The sequence below is a fragment of the Cydia pomonella genome, chromosome 11 (assembly GCF_033807575.1).
Source record: "Cydia pomonella isolate Wapato2018A chromosome 11, ilCydPomo1, whole genome shotgun sequence".
Lineage (NCBI taxonomy): Eukaryota > Metazoa > Arthropoda > Insecta > Lepidoptera > Tortricidae > Cydia > Cydia pomonella.
In genome coordinates this window covers 9,535,678-9,556,591 of record NC_084713.1, presented here as the reverse complement: position 1 = coordinate 9,556,591, position 20,914 = coordinate 9,535,678, and the positions used below count along the sequence as shown (strand labels likewise).

Below are 20,914 nucleotides of genomic sequence, written 5' to 3'. Positions count from 1 at the left end.
TTATAGGGCCCTTACGAGCGTATACACTTGCTTTATGGCCTGTTTACATATTGATTAGTGTTTAGTACGAGTGTGTACATTTGCTACTAAACGCAAGCACTATCTCGGACGACCGATGTTCGAAATTACATTTGATATGTCACAGTTTTCAATTGTTTGGTTGAATTAAATGTAATGCCCGTTACAACAATGCTACCTGTATAACATTGAATTACTTTTTATAAGTAAAAAAAAAAAATATATTAACTATGCCATTTAGTTTCCTTAAACGTACTTACCCCAAACCCCGGACTTAACGGAATTCAATAAAAACACGGTATAGAATTGGACTAAGCAGATTCTGCACTGACTTGGCAAGTGTCAGAGTGCGGGGGTGGCACTATAATGTCAAATAACTAGAAAAGTATTATCCCATCAAAAACATTTTCATGTAAAATGTTGCCAAGACGAGACTATAAGGCTCGCACTGTCAAAAAGTTATCAGATCTCTACAAGAGTAGAGCCAAGCTTCAAACTCTACAAGTCCTAACTTCACAAACTCTATACCTTAGTCAACATATATGGCTTGGCCGTTTCCCTACCGTCACATAGGCGTAAAGTGAAAAATTTATTCACTATTCATTATTATTATCATACAATACTTCTTGTAGTAACTGTTTTTTTTACTGATTCCCCATAAAAACTTCAACCCCTTTTTCCCCTAACGCCCTTTTCCTTCCCCTTTTCACCCTTACGGGAATTTTTTGGGGTTGTGAATTCTATATCCTTCCCCATAACAAGGAACAAGGGAGAGTAATTTTTTTTTTTGCGATTTCGGGGTTGATCCAATAGGAAAAGTTGCTCAGTATGACCTATATATTCAGCCCGTAAATTTTTGGAGGTGACTAAACAACCTGTATAAAGGACTGCCAAGCCCCTTCGTTTGACTTTATTCGATTTTTAAATTATTATAAATGTTAAAAATAGAAAAAATGCGTGCTACTGGAGTAGGGGAGTACGTTTGTATGAATTAGCGGTCGTCCACTTTCCTCTTAACACATTTTTATATTCACGTGGCCCTTATGGATCCCTGACGTAGCGAAGCTTACGGATCCGTCTGTGGGCCGGTCTCATCGCTTCCTATTCCGGCCTTTGTCGTGCATCCTGTGGCATCGCACACCCGCTAACGCTGCTTTAGATAAGGCTGTGTACGCACTTATGGTTTTGTTTAAAAGGTAGTTATATACCTACAGCCGTAAAATGTTCGTTCGTTCGAAGTGATTTAAAATAAATTTATATAATTGTAACATAACATAGCTAAATAGAATTGAAAATTACAACTGCCATATAGGGCTGCGCATGCGGTAAAAAGTTAAAAAGATAAAGTTTTAAGTTACATATAATCTACCTAGCTTACATAAACTTATAGGAGCCTCGTCTGCCAACAAATCAGTCCGTGGTTTGTCAGAAGAATATATATATGTAATTAGTTGTAAGCATGATTCATGAATATTTTTTTTTTATGTCATTATATCACAGGTTTAAAAAAAAAAAATCGACAAGTTTAAAAATATATAGTTACACTCTCAACTAGTAATATGCAGTTATTGGACAAACATACTGCCAATTTATTTTTCTTTTAAAATAATAATTCAAAAATGTAAAAAAAAATAACATCGAGTTTTCATTGCAAACGCAACGGACGTAAAGAAAATTAAAGTCAACCAAACCAAACCTTTAAAAAGAAAAATTATAGGTCCAGGAACATTATGTTTTTATTTTTCAGAAATACAGAAGAGGTGCAGGCAGAACCTAAAGATGGCAGTTTGCCAATCATGCCATGGACGGACCTAAAACCAGCACTGAGGATTGCACACAAGGAAAGTTGAAGAATATTATCTCAACAGTGAATCTGCATGCAAAAACATGATCGACGGTGATGATAAACAGGTTACTACCTGCATCAACTTTATCAACAGCTTAAGTTAGGACGCCATGGAAATCATCATATCAGGACTTTGAGTAATCATAGAAGGTAGTTTAATATCACTTGTTTTATAATAATAATAAAGTATGATCGCAGCGCCGGACCGTGCTTGTCGACCTCACCAACCCCCATGATGAGAATCTCGTGAAAGCCGAAAGGAACAAGTACAACAAGCACCTGATACATATTATAAAAAACCTAAACAAAGACTCTAAATAAATAAAGATTGAAAAGATAAGTCAATAAAGTTGACACAAAAAACGGGAAACTGGAAATTATATGATGATTTTTTCCTTTCTTTAAATTCCGTAAATATTCCGAAGTTATGGAAATCCATAAAGAATTCAAAACAAACCTGTTGTCTAATCGCAAGTACGCTTCAACACTAGTAGTACTATGCTACATATCGCCAACAAACGCACACAACCACACTACATGTGTACAGTGCCGTCAGTACCACACACGTACGGAGCATGAATGGAATCGTATCGAGGACCTTGGGACCGATTCTCGCGCTAATGTCGAACGCTCGATAAATTTACTATCGGAACGGTGCAATGAACTTGGCCGAGAAAATGGTCATTGTAATGAATGGTGTTTTGTTTTCCTTTCGACACGTAGAATAGATAAACAGGTAGTTATGGTTCATTTAAGTGTTTGTAAGTTTGTTTGTTTTGTTATAAAAATTAATGAATACTTTTGGAGTTGATACGAACACAAGTATATAGGTAACTCGTTTTAAATTGAAATAGAATACATGTCGATTCAAAATGCGCTATCTTTCTATCGATCTATTACGCCGTAAACTTATTTATCACAATAATCATTTACCATAAGGCCCATATGCCACATATGTATTTATTTATTTAAACTTTAATAATACTTAATATGATTTATCGTATATTTTTCTACATTCTCATTGAAAAGCTCATTCAAACTAAGACTCATGCAACCTGGACTGACTCATCAAAACAAAACTCAGATGAAAAACAAAATAACTTTCATTCTCTGCATTTTTCACTCGCTACTAATATATTGGAAATAGCCGGGAGATACCATGATTCATTCTTGATCTTGGCACGTAAAATATTGATTTCGTAATCGGGAAAATATTCAAAAGATCGGAAATGAAAATGAACACAAACATATACAGTAAACGACCTTGACTAAGTGCCGTTAGATGGTTAAAATAAAAAATATTGTAGTAGTGGTGCGGCTATTTTCTGTTTGCATAATTATTTAGTTGCACATTTGCATATTTATATAGAGATACTGCATACGAGACGATGGACATGAGAATGCAGAAATCTTTGCGTAATAAATTGCTTAACAGAATTTGTAGCGGTGTATTGGGTGTAGAAGCTTGGATATGCAGGTTTATTTTAATGCAATTTATACTTGTAAACATATAACTGCAAATAAACTATTTGTACTTGTATTTTTTACTTGTCTAAGTTAGGTAGACGAGACGAGACGAGTAAAAGGACTGCTTGTCTCTTAGTATACAGCAACTTCTATTAGGAAGATTAAAATAAATGTTAGGCAGATAAAAATGATAACGTTTATGTAATACCACCCTAGTTACTTGACTTTGTTTACATTAAGAATTTGTTTATACTTCGTAACCCATCACCTTATCGACACATTTGCAGTCACCCATGACTTAGCTAAAGCATTATTCATATCAATTTTAAGGTTACACTGTAGGATATGACGCAAATCAGTATCACTAGGTCCGGCGTACTTTACACTGTTTGTCGATACAACTGGACTGAAATCAGAAGTCGCAAAAAATGGACATTCGTGTTTAACGAACGACTTTTCTGTTAAGTAGGGCTATACTCTTCTTCAAACCCATATAAAGTATTTCAAACAAAATGCTTGGACGCAGTTTGATGTGTTTACAAACAATGATTTCAGATGAGTGATGTCAGAGGAAACGGTAAATTTAGCTTGAGGTGTTAATCTTGTCTATACTTGGCGTTATGTCTGGTCATACTTTAAGTAAAAAAATGCGCTATTTTTAGCATTCACATTTTTGTTAATACTTATAACAATTAGAACAGCCTAGTAGATAAGTTAATTCATCAAATACCATTTTTTATGTATTTAATGGAATTGAGACTAATATGTAGGTAAGTAAATCTATTTTCAGTACTTCAGCTTATATGCATGTGTGGAGTATTGTTGGAAAAGTCTTTCAAAACTAATAGGGGTCTTCAACAAACATTTTTTGATAAAGTGAATATATTCGGAGATAATCGCTCCGAAAAAAAAATGTGTCCCCCCCCCCCCCTCTAGCTTTTGAACCATAGGACCAAAAAATATGAAAAAAATCGTGGAAGTAGAGCTTAAGAAAGAAATTAAATGAAAACTATAGCGGATATGATCAGTTTAGCTGTTTTTGAGTTATCGTAAAAAGTTTACCCTTCACAGTAAAAAAACTTACTTTAATTAGGTACTGATTATGCAAATTTGCCTATTTGTTTAACCCGCGTGAAAGGTACCGTTTCATCCCTTGGTTAACAATTTACTATACTTTGAGCTCCAGTTTAGCTTATTGTGACGGAAGAGTAACTACGGAACCCTACACTGAGCGTGGCCCGACATGCTCTTGGCCGTTTTTTTTTATATATTTGGTCAGCAGGTTACTAAGCTTTCGTATTCTAAACTATACATTCGAGTTATGATGAGCAATTACGCAAAAACGACGTTTTCTTAAGTCGTAACCAAACTTTCAGACCCCCCCCCCCCACATACATACACACCCGCAGCATACAGTCATTTTCGCAAAAGCCATTATCTAGACATGGAACCGTGACGTTCAATTTATGAGCTCATAGATCCATTCAAGATAGTGATGAAGTATTGAAATCCCCTTACTCGAGTTTGTGGCCGGATTTAAGTCTATTACATAGGTAATTATATTGGACAATTTATTACATATATGTATTAAGTAAAGATATTCATGAAATCCTCAGCTAGCTTAGAATCATTTGGGATCTTTCAACAGCTCAATTCCCCTGAGCTTAAAATTAAGCTTCTCTAGGCCCATTAGCAATAAGAGGACAATGATTAGCGTAATGCATCTACTTGTTATACATTATATTAATTGGATGTGACCTGTAATTAAATAAAATATATAAATTGTGGAGTATTTATAATAATAATTTCTCATGAACAAGTTTCATGAGTATTTATTTTTATATAAACAATAAGCAAGCAGGTAGTTAAATATACTCGTTGCTTGCCCGAGATAATTTGTTTTAGTTTATTGTTTGTATTTTCTTTTTACAACAAATAAATACTTCAACAAATTAAAATTAGTAAAAATCCCAAAAAGCAAACAAAGACAGAATGGTATCATAGTGGTATGAAAAACTGTAATCTATTTGGAAAATAAAATATTATGATTCACTTTTCATTCCTAAACCAGTAACAGTGTGTTACCCACTTAGTTACACCGAGCAATAGAATAACTAAATAACTTCATAGCTACAGTCCAAAACGCAGACATATTCTCAGACAAGTGGCCGTCCCTACAACGTAGTATCAGGATTTTTTTAAATTCTACCTATGTTACTTTTTTATTTTATTAAATCTCTATGTAACTTAATAATACATTATATTTATGTTTAATTCCAAAGATAGTTCTAAAAGTGTATAATGTGAATAATACAAATTTACTAACTTTATGATAATGACTACATATGTATTAACAGTATAAGTGTCTTGGCTGTAGCTGTAAACTTATACTCATGAATAAAGAATAAGGAATCACATTTTTGTGCATGTGTAAAGCGGATAAAAAGGTTTTTATATACGTTATTGTAAACCACAAATACCTCACAACCCAAAATCAACAATCGCGCACAAATCGGTGACGTCGGATAAGTAGAATACGTGAGCTCACCAATCCGCCATACCAGATAATGACGCAAACTGAAAACCCCCTGCCCCGGTTATGCTCGGATATGGTTGATGATCAGATAAATACTAACATCCGGATATGACTGATAAATTGATAATGAACATGAACTTGAACGATTTTTGAGTGTAAAACAAGAACATTTGTCATGGCAATTAAGACAAATGCAATTACCTATGTGTATTTAAAAGGCGAGGGCAGAAACATTTCTAACGTGAGCTACCAAACCCTTCTTGCCGCCTTCGTCTTCTTCTTGTCTAGGCCAGGTAACAAATGCTAAAAATAGTTATAGAGAGAAAAGCTGGGAACACAATTTTTGACTTTGTAACTTTGTTTAGATTAGTTAAGAGTTGAAAATATCAAAAGTCCCCGGCCGGCCGTAGCCCTTAAGCCGGGGGGAGAGGGGGTTTAAAGTTCCCATCTTTTGATTTTCGGTTATCTCTCGGAAACTATGCGTTTTAGCGATATGGCCTCAATAAACTATCAAGAGCGGATATCTCAAAAACTACTTATATACAAGATATCGTAAAACTTGTAGCAAATTTAATCAACTTTCGTTTTGTGTAAGTAGTCATGTCGCTAAGCCACAAAGTTTCCAATATATAAGTGAAAAGCCGAAAAATGGGATCTTCATACCCCCTATTCCCCCCGGCTTAAGGGCTACAGCCGGGGACTTTTGATATGTTCATCTCCTAACTTGTCCAAAGAAAGTAACCTGTTCCTTCGCGAGAGTGACTTTTATTACGGTAAAAGAGCTTTGCCTCTTATACTCTTACGGTGTATCACGACACAAGGAACCCCAAAGATTTTAGGTTAAAAACATGTTATATGAGTTACGGACAATTTCGTAAAAAAAAAAAAATTATGATCTTTTTCCCCCTTTAATTGTATTTGTACGTAAGAATCAAATGTAGTAAACCTAACCTGTCAGTTAAAATGAATTTTTTACTTTTTTTTTCATAAAACCTAGTGTTTGCAAAGTGTTATCTGCCACTTTTTTAGATCTATCAATGTGGATAGTTAGACTACGTCGCCATCAACAAGGCATTTAGCACTAAGTATTTTTTTTATGATTGAGGAGGCAAACGAGCTGACAGATCACCGCCGCGCGCGCGCGCGGGCGGAGCGGACGGGTAAGCGATTACCGCCGCCCATGGACACCTGCAAAACCAGAAGGGTTGTAAGTGCGTTGCCGGCCTTTAAGATGGGAGTACGCTCTTTTCTTGAAGGTTTGAAGTAACAATTTTTTTTTTTTTTCAATTGGCATTAACTTTTGAACTAGGTGAATTCCAGAAAAGTTAATTGGACATTTTAGTCATTAAATATGATCATTGATCAGAAATACACTATTAAAATCTTTCAGGGTCCTCATGAAATACCGAGTTTTAGTGTCAATTGATTTCAAATAGATACCTACATACATATTTCAATATTCAATCTGTTTACAGCATTTTGTTCGGAAATTTTGTGACGCACATTTTAAATCCGGATTACAATCTAAACATAGTCTAAATTCAACAATTGCAAAGTCATTATTGTTTGAAGAACGGATCTCTCGGATGGAACGGAGTTAATAGACCTACCTATGAGTAATACTCTTGTCCACATTCAAATTCTTTTATTTTGTTTGCTTCTTTTAAACCTTGCTTGCTTAGTGACTTTTAGTATTTATTCCACAAGTTTTTATTTATTTATATCAAGCTATTCGTACTGCCTTAAGCTGCATTACTGCTGCGATACTTACGCGGCCGCTGTCACTGTCAATTTTCTTTTCCTTTTAACCGCCGTAGACTCATATATAATACATATACCCCCTTATTCATAAACGTGTACTAAAGTTACGATGCCGCTGATCACCGTTTGTCCCTTTCCGACGTATTGTTATGATGGAAAGGGACAAACGATGATCAGCGGCATCGTAACTTTAGTACACGTTTATGAATAAGGGGGATAATATCTAGCTCATTTCGCCGTAGTCTGATAAATAAGACAAAACTTCGTGTAACTTCGTACCGGCAGCGACACGGGCACGATCGATGAAAAATTCTAAGCGGTTAAAAGGTTAATAAATTAAGTGACGTTGCCGTATTACTGCCGCGATTTGAACGTTTAATCCGACACTCATTTTATCAAGAGAATTGAAAGCAACAGCGCCGCGTCAACTTCACAGCAGTAAAGGTGCGACCAGACCGCAGCTTCAAAAACGGTCACGATACGGAATCGCAGTGACGCGTCGTATGCGTACCGTTTTTGACGCATGCTCCCCACACCGCTGCTTAAAATACGCTGACGCACCGTAAATTGAACTGCGTAAAAATCGCAAAAAATATTACACGGAGATCTTATGGCAGACACCACACCGGTGACGTAAAAGACGCAAAGATTTGCGAACACAAAAGATTCGCGTGAAGCACGTCACAGCGATTCCGTACCGTCACCGTTTTTTAAGCAGCGGTGTGGGGAGCATGCGTCAAAAACGGTACGCATACGACGCGTCACTGCGATTCCGTATCGTGACCGTTTTTTAAGCTGCGGTCTGGTCGCACCTTAACGTCGCAACATTAATGAAGCTGCAGTTGTCATCCCAATGTCACCTTTAAATAAACGAAAAAAAAAAACGATCGGTGCTGTTAGCAGTGGCTACAGCAACTAATGTTATAAAGCTCATTCCCCAATCTTGTAGTCAAGTTAGTAATTAATAATTTAGCTAGTACTTATTTAAATAGGTGTGAAGACCCTTATTGTGAAGAAATATGTAAACAGAACTTACCAATCTTGGTTGTTTAATTTTGGCTACGATATTTCAAATAAATATTATAACTGTTCTAAATATCTGACATTCGACAGTGAATGAATGAATAATGCTGTAACTTTACGTTTATATAGACCTTCATTTAACACCTACGAAATTGTGTGAGCATGACGGCGGGTAACTGGACGTTGCTGTTCTATTATAAAGAATCCATCATAGTATGATACCTACAGGATTTTAGTTTGATGAGAACCAATGTTAATGTTGAATCATCATGGTCACTGGAATAAATATATCGGGTTAAAGATATTTTTATTTATCTCAAAAAAAAATATTACATTTCACTTAACGAGATAAATCGATACATATAAAAAATGTACCTATAGGGTATAAAAATGTATAGGGTATATAGGAGCGTTAATAGTAACGCAAAATAGATATAATTTTTATTTCCATTACGGATCAGTAAAAACAAAATGAACACAATTAAATACCACTGCTGACATAAACTACGCGATTCTAAAACATGTGATTTACAAAATGGTAATCTATAAAAAGCTACATCCAAGACGGCTCGTGAAAATGCAACATCAGTGTATTAAGGTTTGCGAGGTAATCTGTCAGTAAATAAATATAAATAAATAAATATTATAGGACATTACTACACAAATTGACTAAGTCCCTCAGCAAGCTCAATAAGGCTTGTCAGTGTTTAAATAAACAGCCAACTTGCTACTTATCTTCCACCTCTACCCTCGACAATGGCTCAACTTTGTTTGGATATTATGGTCGTATTTATCTATCTATGTGATAACGTGATTAAAAAAGGAGTCTCTTCCAATCCCGTAGTGCTAAAGCCATCCATAATTTGCCTGCTGAACGGTCTTGTTATAGTTGAGCTCATATCAGGTGAACTTTCCATCACTCCACCAGCCCAAGCCGAAAAGTTGCACCAATATTTGTGGAATGATACGTATGTCTATCATATTATGATGAGAATCAATGTCAATGCTGAGTCATGGTTACGCACAGTGTGTTTTGTCTGGCCGCGGTATTCGCGGTGTGAAGGTCACTTTCACTCTGACTCACGGCGGTCCATTGCGATGAGATGTGTAAGTTGATCTGCATTATCTCAATTGGGGACAGCTTTCGGAATGTATCGTTGTGCAATATAAGATGTACAGCTACTAATTTGACACAAAAAGTGATTAAATACATAAATAATAATAATAAATATATTTATTTCGATGAACAGACTTCATAGTTGTCAGTAACAAGTAAGAACAAAACAAATAAATCAAACTTAAAGCTAAATGTTGGAATACAATATTAGGTAACTAAATTTTAATTTGAACATTTCTTACTTTTAAATAAGGGCTAATTGCTACTCCTATAATTTGCCTAATCCATTGAGCGAGAATTGGGCTATCATATTTATCAGCAATTACATTCAGAATACTGTTGAGACTGCTTCTTACTCATCTAGTAGAGATACTATTTCCTTGCCGGAAAACCGACTGTTCTAGCTTCGCAAAATGTGCCATGCAAAACTAGGTAAGCCCAAGAGCATTCTATTCAGAATTTGTTGTACTGGAGTTTTAATGCATTGGAGGCTTGCTTGGTATAATTAATCTACATGCTGCTCGCGTAAAAGGATTGGCAATATGCTCTAAAGAGCGTAACCTTGACTTTACTGGAGCATCGAGATAGGTATTTAGTACTAGCGTACAATTAATGTTAGTACTTTTTCATGCCACGTGTCACTCTCGTTTGTAAGTGATGAAAAACGATAAAAGCATTGAGCATCTTAGGTCATACGTAGGACTCAATATATCGCAGAATACATTTTTAAGTCAGTATTTTCCTCGCAGTTCAATAATTTGCTGCATAACTCCGCATTTTACGAGAGTAAAGATATCTGAGTAATGGGTTGGTTTCATAATTGTATGATTTACAAAACTAAGTCTACATTTTTTATGGAATATAAATATCCCACCAACACCATTTTTATGTTAAAAATTGCCAATATGAAACCATAAGGCTCGCACTGTCAAAAAGTTATCTCTACGAGCCCTAACTTCACAAACTCTACAAGTCTACACCTTAGTCAAAATATGCGGCTTGGCCGTTTTGTTACATGAACTAATGTAGGAACGTATAACAAAAAAGTAATGAATAGTGAATAAATTTTAAACCTTATACCCATGTGACTAAGTAGCTTGTAGAGATAGAAGTTTGACTCTACATGCAATTTGATAACTTTTTGACAGTTCAAGCCTTTTTGTAAGTTGCTTATGACAATCTTCCATCCCACATTTGAGGGGGGGGGGGGGGGGTGATTTATCCTGAAATACGTATTTTATTATTTTATGACAAGATTTAAGGCATTTTCAGACCTCTAGTATGAACTTTCATCCCCTAGTTTGAGGGATTGAGGGATACAAGTTAATTTTTTTGGATAATACTAAATAGCTTACATACCAAAGAGTTTTGATGATCATCAGAGTGACGAAATCGCGGTTTTTTAGATATCAATAAAATCTAAAGTATAAGAGTAATGTCATTGAAAATTTCTATGTTTTATAAGTTCACTATTAACATCATATTCTGAGTATTTTGTTTATTTGGTACAATCCAAAACCAAGTTTCGAGCGACCGAAGCACTTCGAGAAGAGGTAGGCCCTTGCGCTTCGCTTTACTCGTCTTGGCGGGAGCACTACCGTTCCCCGAGATAATATTCTGAAAAACCGTAAGCATAGGTTGGCGAATTTTTCACGCACAAAACTGAATTTTAGACATTAAAAAAATGACTGACTAAGCATAATTGAAAGAATTGAAAAAAAAACCTGAATAGAGAAAACAATAGATGGCACGGATCAAGGAAAACGGCTATTTACAATAAAATGGAATTACCCTATTGAATAATTTTTAATAGTCAACCAGTGTACAAGGTATCTTACAAGCTTTAGCGAGTTATTTACTATTTATACATTATATTTTGTTAAGCCAATATCAAACGGTTCAGTATGGTATTCAGTATAGTATCAAACGGTTCTTATGATGAAGACTTTGATGGAAGATCTGTTTGTGAAAATGTAAAGCAAAAGCGTCGCGTCATTTTCGATGTTTTGCTATGCAAACGGATAAAAACTGCGTATGTCATCGTAAACTTGTGGCTAAGTAAAGTACCGTTTCTGCATGCTTATCTTACGTGGCCTCCCCAAGGTGACCGTGAGTGGAAGCTGGGCGAACGCGCCGAAATGCATGTGTCAATCGAGATGATAAGTCATTGGAAACCTTCAAACAAATTTGTATTTTATTGAATTGGAATAAGATTGAAATTTATGAACTTTACTATGGACAGAAACGTGCTTAACGTGGGTGTGGGCTTTTCCACTTTTCGCAACAGTTTAACCTTGTGTCCTCTAGTTCGCGATAGACCCGTTACAGATTATATAAAATATGTGTTCAAAACGTGAAAGTCTTAAATAGGTTATGGTACAAAACTTAATGTCAAAGGATAGACATTATGGGCTTTCTTGTTGCAGAAGCGCCTACCGCATACCCCGACACGCCATCATCAACGATGTCATCCGAAGGGCCTTTGTCAGCGTCAAAGTCCGTCCGACCATACTCGAGCCCGTTGGTCTGGCTAGGGATGATGGCAAGATGCCCGACGGTATGACTCTGGTGCCTTATAAGTTATAAGATGGGACGGCCTAGTCTGGGATGCCACATGCATTAACACTCTCGCGCTGCTCGACCTTCCGGGCACCGGCAGTGATGCTGGCCATGCCGCGTCTGCGGCGGAAGACCTCAAACGCCGCAAATACGCCACCCTCGGAGTAGTTACATTTTTGAGTCGTTTGAGGTCGAAACGCTGCGGCTTTGATGGCCGACTCTACAAAGACCTAGCGACGCGCCTTATTGATGCCATAGGGGACCACAAGGCTGGCCAGAATTTTTTTCAAAGGATAAGTATTGCCATCTAACGTGGCAATGCGGCCAGCCTGGGCACACTGCTCACTGGCAGTGACTTGAGGGGCATTTTATTTATTTATGAAGCCTAAAGATTTTATTAAAATTTTTAAGTTTATTTATAATTAACTTAATTGTGTAATCTTGTATGAAAATAAATAAATACTTCAATAAAATAAATATCGAAATAGTGTTAGGTTTAAGTCAATTTTTTTAAAAATTCGAAAACTAAGGTTAACTGGTTACTCAAAGGTTAACTGGAAGAGATCCCTTAAAGGGATAAGTTCGTCTTTGTACTTAACTTTTCCTAATTATAAGTTACTTTTGTTATGTGTTTTTGTACAATAAAGTGTTTACTACTACTACTAAGTAAAGTCAGGTAAGAGAACCGTAAGAGGAAAAAATATTGCCTAGTATTTTAGCGGGACGCGAGCAGGGCGGACGTGTCACGTAATGTTAGTGTTGGTGAACCGTTGGAAATACATTAAATCGTATGGTATATTAAGGTAAGAAGTACATTATGGGGGGACGAAGAAAAATAACTAAAAATAAAAAAAAGAGGAAATTGAAGACACGTTAGTTGATCCCGATTAATAAGCAAGTTCAGGCAGTGTGCAAAATTGGCTTAAAATCCACTGTTTGAAACAAAAGATAAATAGGGGTGGAATAATTTGTACCAAACTACAGCATATTTTTTTTAAAACTAACATAGATAATGTATTTGTTGCATTTATTGAGTAGCGCCATCCAGTAGCAATCCTTAGCGGTATTGAAATTGAAAACACAAAAAAGTGTCTTTGAAGTATTACAGTTGTAAGTTTTTAAGTCGAATGTGTGACTAGCAATAATAAGTAGAATCTACTTACAAATAAAATAGTCGTTCCAGAGACAATCATTGTTAACTACACTGTTATGTACCCCGCCAGACATCAACAGAGCAAATAACTGCGCGTTGGGTTGCACTTTTAAATGTAGGTAGGTATGTAGTGTTATTGTTGACATGTTAACCGGAGATTTATTGGCGCAACTTAGTTCCACCGGAACGCAATTGACTGTGATGCAATTATATTCATTGGTTTGCTTAAAGATTATTGTAGTTAGATAGAAATAGTTATTTGTTATACATGGGGGCAAAGTTGTTGTTTAACTGGAATTTTGAGCGTTGCGAGGGTTTCATGGCACGAGGGTTAAATAAATTTTACCATCAAGAAAGACAAAAATTTTCACTATCCCATTACAAAGAAAATACAAAAAAATAATGTTATTAAATATTTATCATTCCAAATCATTATTCAAAAGGGATCATGGAATCCTACCAGCCAACCAGGAAACAAGTCAAAATTTTCATCAATATTATATGTATGTATGTGTGTGTGTCTTATATTTACAGTGTGTATGTATGTTTGTAATTATGTAGTATATGTAGTTTATAAGTATATTAGTTTGCTTTTCTTTTAAATCATTGATATTGTTTTCTCTCTCTGCATCAATTGTGTCTCTGTTTGGCCCTATGGTTGGTAGAGAATGCCATTTGGCATTAGGTCCGCCATTTGTACATTCTTGTATATATTTTGTACAATAAAGTTTAAATAAACTAATAAATAAAATTTTCATTTTATTACTTTGCACCACATGTGCATGAAATGCAACTTTTCTCATAAGTTATTGAACTAAGTCCGCCATTTGTACATTCTAAAACTTTTAATTTATTGAAATAATAATTGTGTGTAGTTTTCGCAAGTTTTTATTTAAATTTAAAAATTACTTATAACGAATGCATGAATTTTTAATGTAATGTATTCAAAAAAAAAAAAAAAAATTCAAAAATTTATTCTGCAAGTAAGCCTCCAGGGCTCTTTTACAAGTCAATACAACATTTATAGTAACATCATATAGTGACATGAAAAATACATAACAACATTTATAAATACAACATCCAATACCTGGGTAAACATTACATTATAATAATCTTAAAATAATTAAAATAAAATAAAATAAATAATTTAATTTAATTTTAGTTTTTATGACAGTATATTCTTTTTGTGGATTGTTTCTATCTAAATGTATATATAATGAATTGTTCTAGTATATAAGCGCCATAATATTGGTTATTGTTGACTGTATTGCTTATATATTTTGTAATAAATAATAATAATAATTTTAGTATGTATTTTGTGCAATAAAGTTTAAATAAATTAATAAATTAAATTTTCATTTTATTACTTTGTACCAGATGTGGATAAAATGCAATTTTTCTCATCAGTTTTTGAACAATCAAGAGAGCCTTTATCGGCTAGTGTCGTGAAATAGTTATTTGTGTCCCAAGGGAGGAAAAGTAGGACATTGCATGCCGCGTGTAAAATTGTCACCCGAGCCGAAGCGATGGCGAGGGTGGCAAACACGCGGGATGGAATGTCCTACGATTCCTCCCGTGATGCGCATACTATTTTTCTACTCGACGGAGGCGGAAAGCGGCAACTTCGTTTAGCGCAGGGGAGCAAAGTTGGAGCTTTCCGCCCGGTGGGCAGAAAAAATATTTACCATGCTTTAGCAAGCATATCAGGTTAGAAGCCAAATTGATGTGATTAATTAGAGATAGTCTGGTTATTGCATACAAATGTCGATAGCTCTTGTACTTAATCCCTTATCCTTTCCCTTTTTCATATTTTTCATCGACAATAGTAGTACAATCAGTATCAAAATGGCAAGTATAAATGATACAAAGTATGAACAACACATGTACTCGTAATGTTACAACAATAATGTTATTTTCATGTCAAGAGATTGGTACTTAAGTTTTCTCTAAATGAAAGGCTGTATTTGTTTATTGAAACGTTCACGACCAATTTAATAATTGCCGGACACAGTATTCTACTCGTATAGGTAATTTTAATTACTATTAGTTTGCTAAATAATCAATATTTCACGCTGACACTATCATCTCTTACTTTTCAATTGAATGCAATGTGTAAAGTTTTGCGAATTACGTTAACTGCTTCTTCGCTATGTTAGCTGGATAATATGTACGCCGCAAAGTGTTTTCATGTAACCGTTTATGTTTATCTATTTATGTATGTCGGTGTATTAAAGTATCTGTAATCAATATCTACCAGCTTATGAAATAAGTTTAATTAACTCCTTGTTGAGAGCTCCTTGTATTATTAATTTAATTATGTCTGTTTTCATATTTAAAATTACTTTTTTATTCCATACTAACTTTGATTTTGTAAGTACCTTAATCTATTTTTATTTAACCTAACCTATTTATTAATTAGTTTTTAATTTAAGTGTTTTTTATATAAAATTAAAATGCTAATAATGATAAATATGGAAAATATTTGAACTTATTTGAATTTAAGTTTTAATCAAGAGCTACCCATAAATGACATGGAAATCGATGGCATATTTCTTATATATGGACGGATGGCATATTATATCATGAAATAATAACATTATAGTAACATAGCAACTCCACATATTAATTGAAGAACATGTCTTTGTACATGTACAATTATACGTAGACAGTTTTTAGTATAAAATAATAAATATTATAACGAAATTGTATACAGATGGACCGTACCATAGTGAGCTCTATAAGGCTTGTGCTTTTGTGTGGGTACTAGACGACGATAGATATATAATATATAGTTATATATCGTCAGGTGACAAGCAAAACTCACTCATTACAAAACATAATTAAACAAAAATTAACCTTATTCCAGTAGCAATATGGTTCACTATGGCTATGAACTTGTAGTGGTAATTAGTGAGTTTTGCTTGTCACCTGACTATATAAATATATACCTACCTACATAGAAAACATCCATAAGTCAGGAACAAATATTTGTGATAAACACAAATAAATGCCCTTACCAGGATTCGAACCCTGGACCTCCTGCATCGTAGGAATGTATATTAACTTGTCATTGTAATAAATTTCTGAAAAAGCTTTACAGGGCCTTTACGAACTGTGCTGAAATTTACAAGTCAGCGTCCACAATATGTCCAAATATGGATGTTAGGAACTTCATTCATGAAACGAGATGAATGATTCACAGACTGATTCACAGTAGGATGCGGCTTGTGGTGACTGACCGTAACCGTAACCACACGTTTGTAATAGACCGAAGTTCAGTTTAGGTGGGCAAGTGAAGAAAATACAACCTGTTGATCTGTTCATTCAGTTTAGGCGGAAAAGTGAAGATAATACAACCTGCGGTGGCAGTATGGTTCCATTTTTATCACTTGTCACTATGTCCGTCACTTTCGCGCTTACTTACTTATTAGAACGTGACAGGCATGGTGACAAGTGATAAAGAGCCGACCATCTTAGCCCTACTGTGGTGCTCATGCAAAGATTAGACTTGCATGAACTGATTCTTCTTTCAAAATTTAAACAATGATAAGACACACTTATTCAGGATAGATCCCGGGGCCGTAGCCGATATAAAAGTAAAAATGTGTCGGGATAACAGTTTTTTTTATGATATACGAGGCAAACGAGCAGACGGATCACCTGATGGTAAGCGATTACCGCCGCCCATGGACACCCCCAACACCACAGGGATTATAAGTTCGTTGCCGGTTTTAAGAGCCCGGTAACGATTTTAGAGCAAAAATTTTAAATTGATAAATTTAGTCGTTGGAATTGTACACCTTTTGTTACGTAATATCTAAATAACAAGTATTGGTTTCTATTAGCACGTTTTTTCATCTTGCCTTTTAATAATGAGGTCGCAAGCGTGCGTCCCCGTTAATAGGTGACGAGAAGGGATAGTTTTTAGAAATTCATCAAAAAATTATGGTAGTAAATTATACAAAATGATGTATAAGAACAGTTTCAGCAAATGTTGTAGATTGTTTAAGTATCAAAATTACGTTGAAATTACGTCAATTTTTAGAGAAATTGTTACTTGTTTTGAAGTAATTTCTGGAGAAAATTGATTTCGTCTAAATTTCATTTACACTACTTCAAAATAATAACAAAAATGTAGTTTATTAAAGTTGAAGGGATAAATGAAATGACAGGATATTTGTAATACGAGTACAAAATTACTATTTTTACCAGTCCAAACTTTACGAAATTTACAAATAAGATCGACAAAATCACTGCTTTACGCGCGTTTACCTAAACGTCCATCAGAAAAAAAATCATTACTAATGAAGTGAGTCTGTTTAAAAAAAAATATATTATAATGAAAGATAACAAGACGTGCTAATAGAAACCAGTACTTGTTATTTTTATTAGTTAACAAAAGGTGTACAATTTCATGCGCTAAATCTATCAATTTGACATTTTTGCGACTAAAATCGATAACGGCCTCTTTTGATGGGAGTACGTTCTTTTCTTGTTGAAGTGAAGTAGGTAATCTAATGTAATCTAGTTACTGGGGCGGGAAAGTAGCATCATATGTACTATAAATATTTGTAAGTACGGCGAAAGATCTTACAGGTTTATCAAAAATGACAATTTGACCTAGGTATATGTGCCGTCAAACGCCAATCGAAAAGTAAAAACGATGGTAACTTGGCTAGCTCCCTTAGATCTTACGCCGTATCAAACATGACCGTCATACATGTCATTCCTGCATGGTAGCATGTTCCACCCAACTTGTAAAGGGGCCCACTGATTAACAGTCCGCCGGACGGTAGCGGTCTGTCAGTTAGAACAAAAAGTTGACAGTTCCGAACAACTGACAGACCGATACCGTCCGGCGGACTGTTAATCAGTGGGCCGCTTTAGTGTCGGACGTCTAGCAACTTATTGTAGGCAACAAATGTATGAACAGGTGAAAATCGTATCGTATGTTACAAGATTGCGTTAAATGAGTCAAATGCATTGTTCATCAATTTTATGGAGTTTACGTAAAGTGTAAATAGTAGGTGTCATGTGTGACTCAGATTAGAATCATAGTTTTAAACTTCTGTTCAAAAGTAAAACGTTGTAACGTGTGTAGTATTACATATGTTTGAATAATTAATACTACATTTTAGTGAATATGAAAGTAGGTATATTGATTATTTATTTATTTAGACATTATTGTACAATATGACAAATAAAGTACAAATGGCGAACTTAATGCCTAAAGGCATTCTCTACCAGTCAACCATCAGGCTAAACAGAAACAGTAGTACATGTAGGCATTAAACAAAAAAAAAAAAAAACAGAATAAGTAACCTAAAACAAGCAAAATAGCGATAAATAATATAAACAAACGGTAATAAACTTACATAAATATACTATAATTAAATATTCATACATATGTATTAATTTATGTACCCAGTGCAAAAAATACTATGACTACGATGAACAATTAACCAGTGAGCTTGTCGAAAAAGTGCTTGCGTAACATGCGCCTAAAGGAGCCTATCTAATGTGAGTGGGAGATCATTCCAAAGCCAGATCGCCTGAACGGTGAAGGAGTTAGAGACAAAACCAGTACGATGACAAGGAACAGTAAGCTTGATACTACGGGACTCGCGAAGGGTGCAACCTGTTCGGGCAGTTATAAAATGAAATTTGGATCTGAGATAGTCGGGTTCTGTCGGATCGTATAAAACAGAGTATAGTGTGCACAGAATTTGCAACGATCTACGTTCACGAACAGGGAGCCAGTTAAGTCGACGGCGATATGCAGATATGTAGTCATATTTACGGAGTCCGAAAATAAATCTGATGCTATTATTAAGAAGTTGATCTAGTTTGCTCAGAGAAACTTATGTGATATTCGTGTAACATACATCAGCATAATCTACAATAGGTAATATAAGAGCATAACAAGGGGAACCTTAGTGCCAATCGGAAGGAAGTGCTTAAGCCGGTATAAGGCTCTAAGTGACCCGGCGACATACGTCAGACACCTGCGGCTTCCACGTCAGGCCGCTGTCAAAAATCAACCCCAAGTTCCTCACCTGCGATGCCAGTGGTACAGGAGTATTCTCGTACACAACAGTAGGCAAGTGAGTTAGATCGGCCATGGAGAGTAAGCGGGGACTTCCTAGCACAATAGCCTGGCAGTTGGAGATGCGATTCAAGTCCTCGTTGATTTTCGCTATAGCACAATCTAGATCGGTAATACTACTATGGGTGTACAACTGCAAGTCATCGGCGTAACGATGGTAAGAGCATGCAATGAGAGACGCAATCAAGTTAATAAAAATGGAAAAAGAATTGGAAATAGTATGCCGCCCTGCGGAGCACCAGAAGTGAGGTCACACCAGTCGGAAAATGAATAACTGTCAACGCGAACCATCTGACGTCGATCTTGAAGATTGTCTTATCAGGCAAGTTGGCTCACTGTTTAATTTGAAATTTGCGATGCGGTTGAAACTGTTGAAAGGTGCATTTTTACGGGACATTTACACTAGATGCGTACGAAACTTGACAGCACAATGTTAAAAGTGTGATGCAACACTTATGACAGGCAGATATCCCAGTACAAATTCTCATTTAGTAGCAACAATACTTTCATAAGTTTTAAAGTTGTCACTTGGCATCAATCACATAAGGCTAGTTCGGACTACGTTAGTAATTTAGTCGCGTGGCGAATATTTGTGACTTTGCATGCCTAAAGGGTCCTTAAGCTCCATGTGCAGCATAGACCCTTTTGGCATTTTAAGGTTAGAAATTGTATTGAGATGATAGCTGTCACCGAACCCAAGCTATGTGAAAAATATTATAACGTGGTCCGAACCCGAACTAGCCTAGCCGAGAGTTAGTTTCGCGTATTTCCTTTATGCCATGGTCAAGGGGCCCCAACTCCCAATTTTTTATATGCAGCGCCTCCTCTTACATAAATCTATGCTAAAGCTAAAACACATAACACATGCACATAAGCATTAAGTATGGTAGAAAATACGTGTTTTCTTTATGTTTTCTAGGTTTGTAATATCAATTGATGTGACTTTAATAATTGGTGTAATTTAATAATAAACATACCAATTTAAATTGACCTTTTGGTACATTTTCAGTGTTACAATACTTCCTAAACATTTCTAGATAAATTACATTTAAAGCCATCTATAGTAGGTAAGTAGCCTTTGAAACAACCTCTATATTATTATATCAATATTCGCATATAATTTTCCTACGATATAAAAATATTCCATTTAAGGAATGCAATTAATCACATTACCATCATGACAAACCCTTTAATAAGTAAGTTATAAAAACTAGAAACGAGTTGTTTTCCGATCAATTACAATGCATCGTCATACCATGGAAAAAGTATGAAATGAATAAGCTCTAAATTTCCATGCTATGGAAATTAAAGGTTGTGAAGTTTAATTC

At 35.3% G+C, this 20,914-nt stretch overlaps 1 long non-coding RNA gene across 2 annotated transcripts in view; it reads left to right on the top strand.

The window, feature by feature from the left end:
• LOC133522789 (uncharacterized) overlaps positions 1 to 12,708 on the top strand; it is a 39,283-nt gene extending 26,575 nt beyond the window's left edge. Inside the window, exons 3-4 of one of the 2 annotated variants that reach the window (XR_009800127.1) lie at positions 1,766 to 2,014; positions 12,195 to 12,708. This is a non-coding gene — a long non-coding RNA (uncharacterized LOC133522789). Of the gene's footprint in view, positions 1 to 1,765; positions 3,665 to 12,194 lie in introns of those variants that run through there. The other variant, XR_009800126.1, reaches the window with a different exon arrangement.
• The last annotated feature ends 8,206 nt before the right edge of the window (positions 12,709 to 20,914 follow it).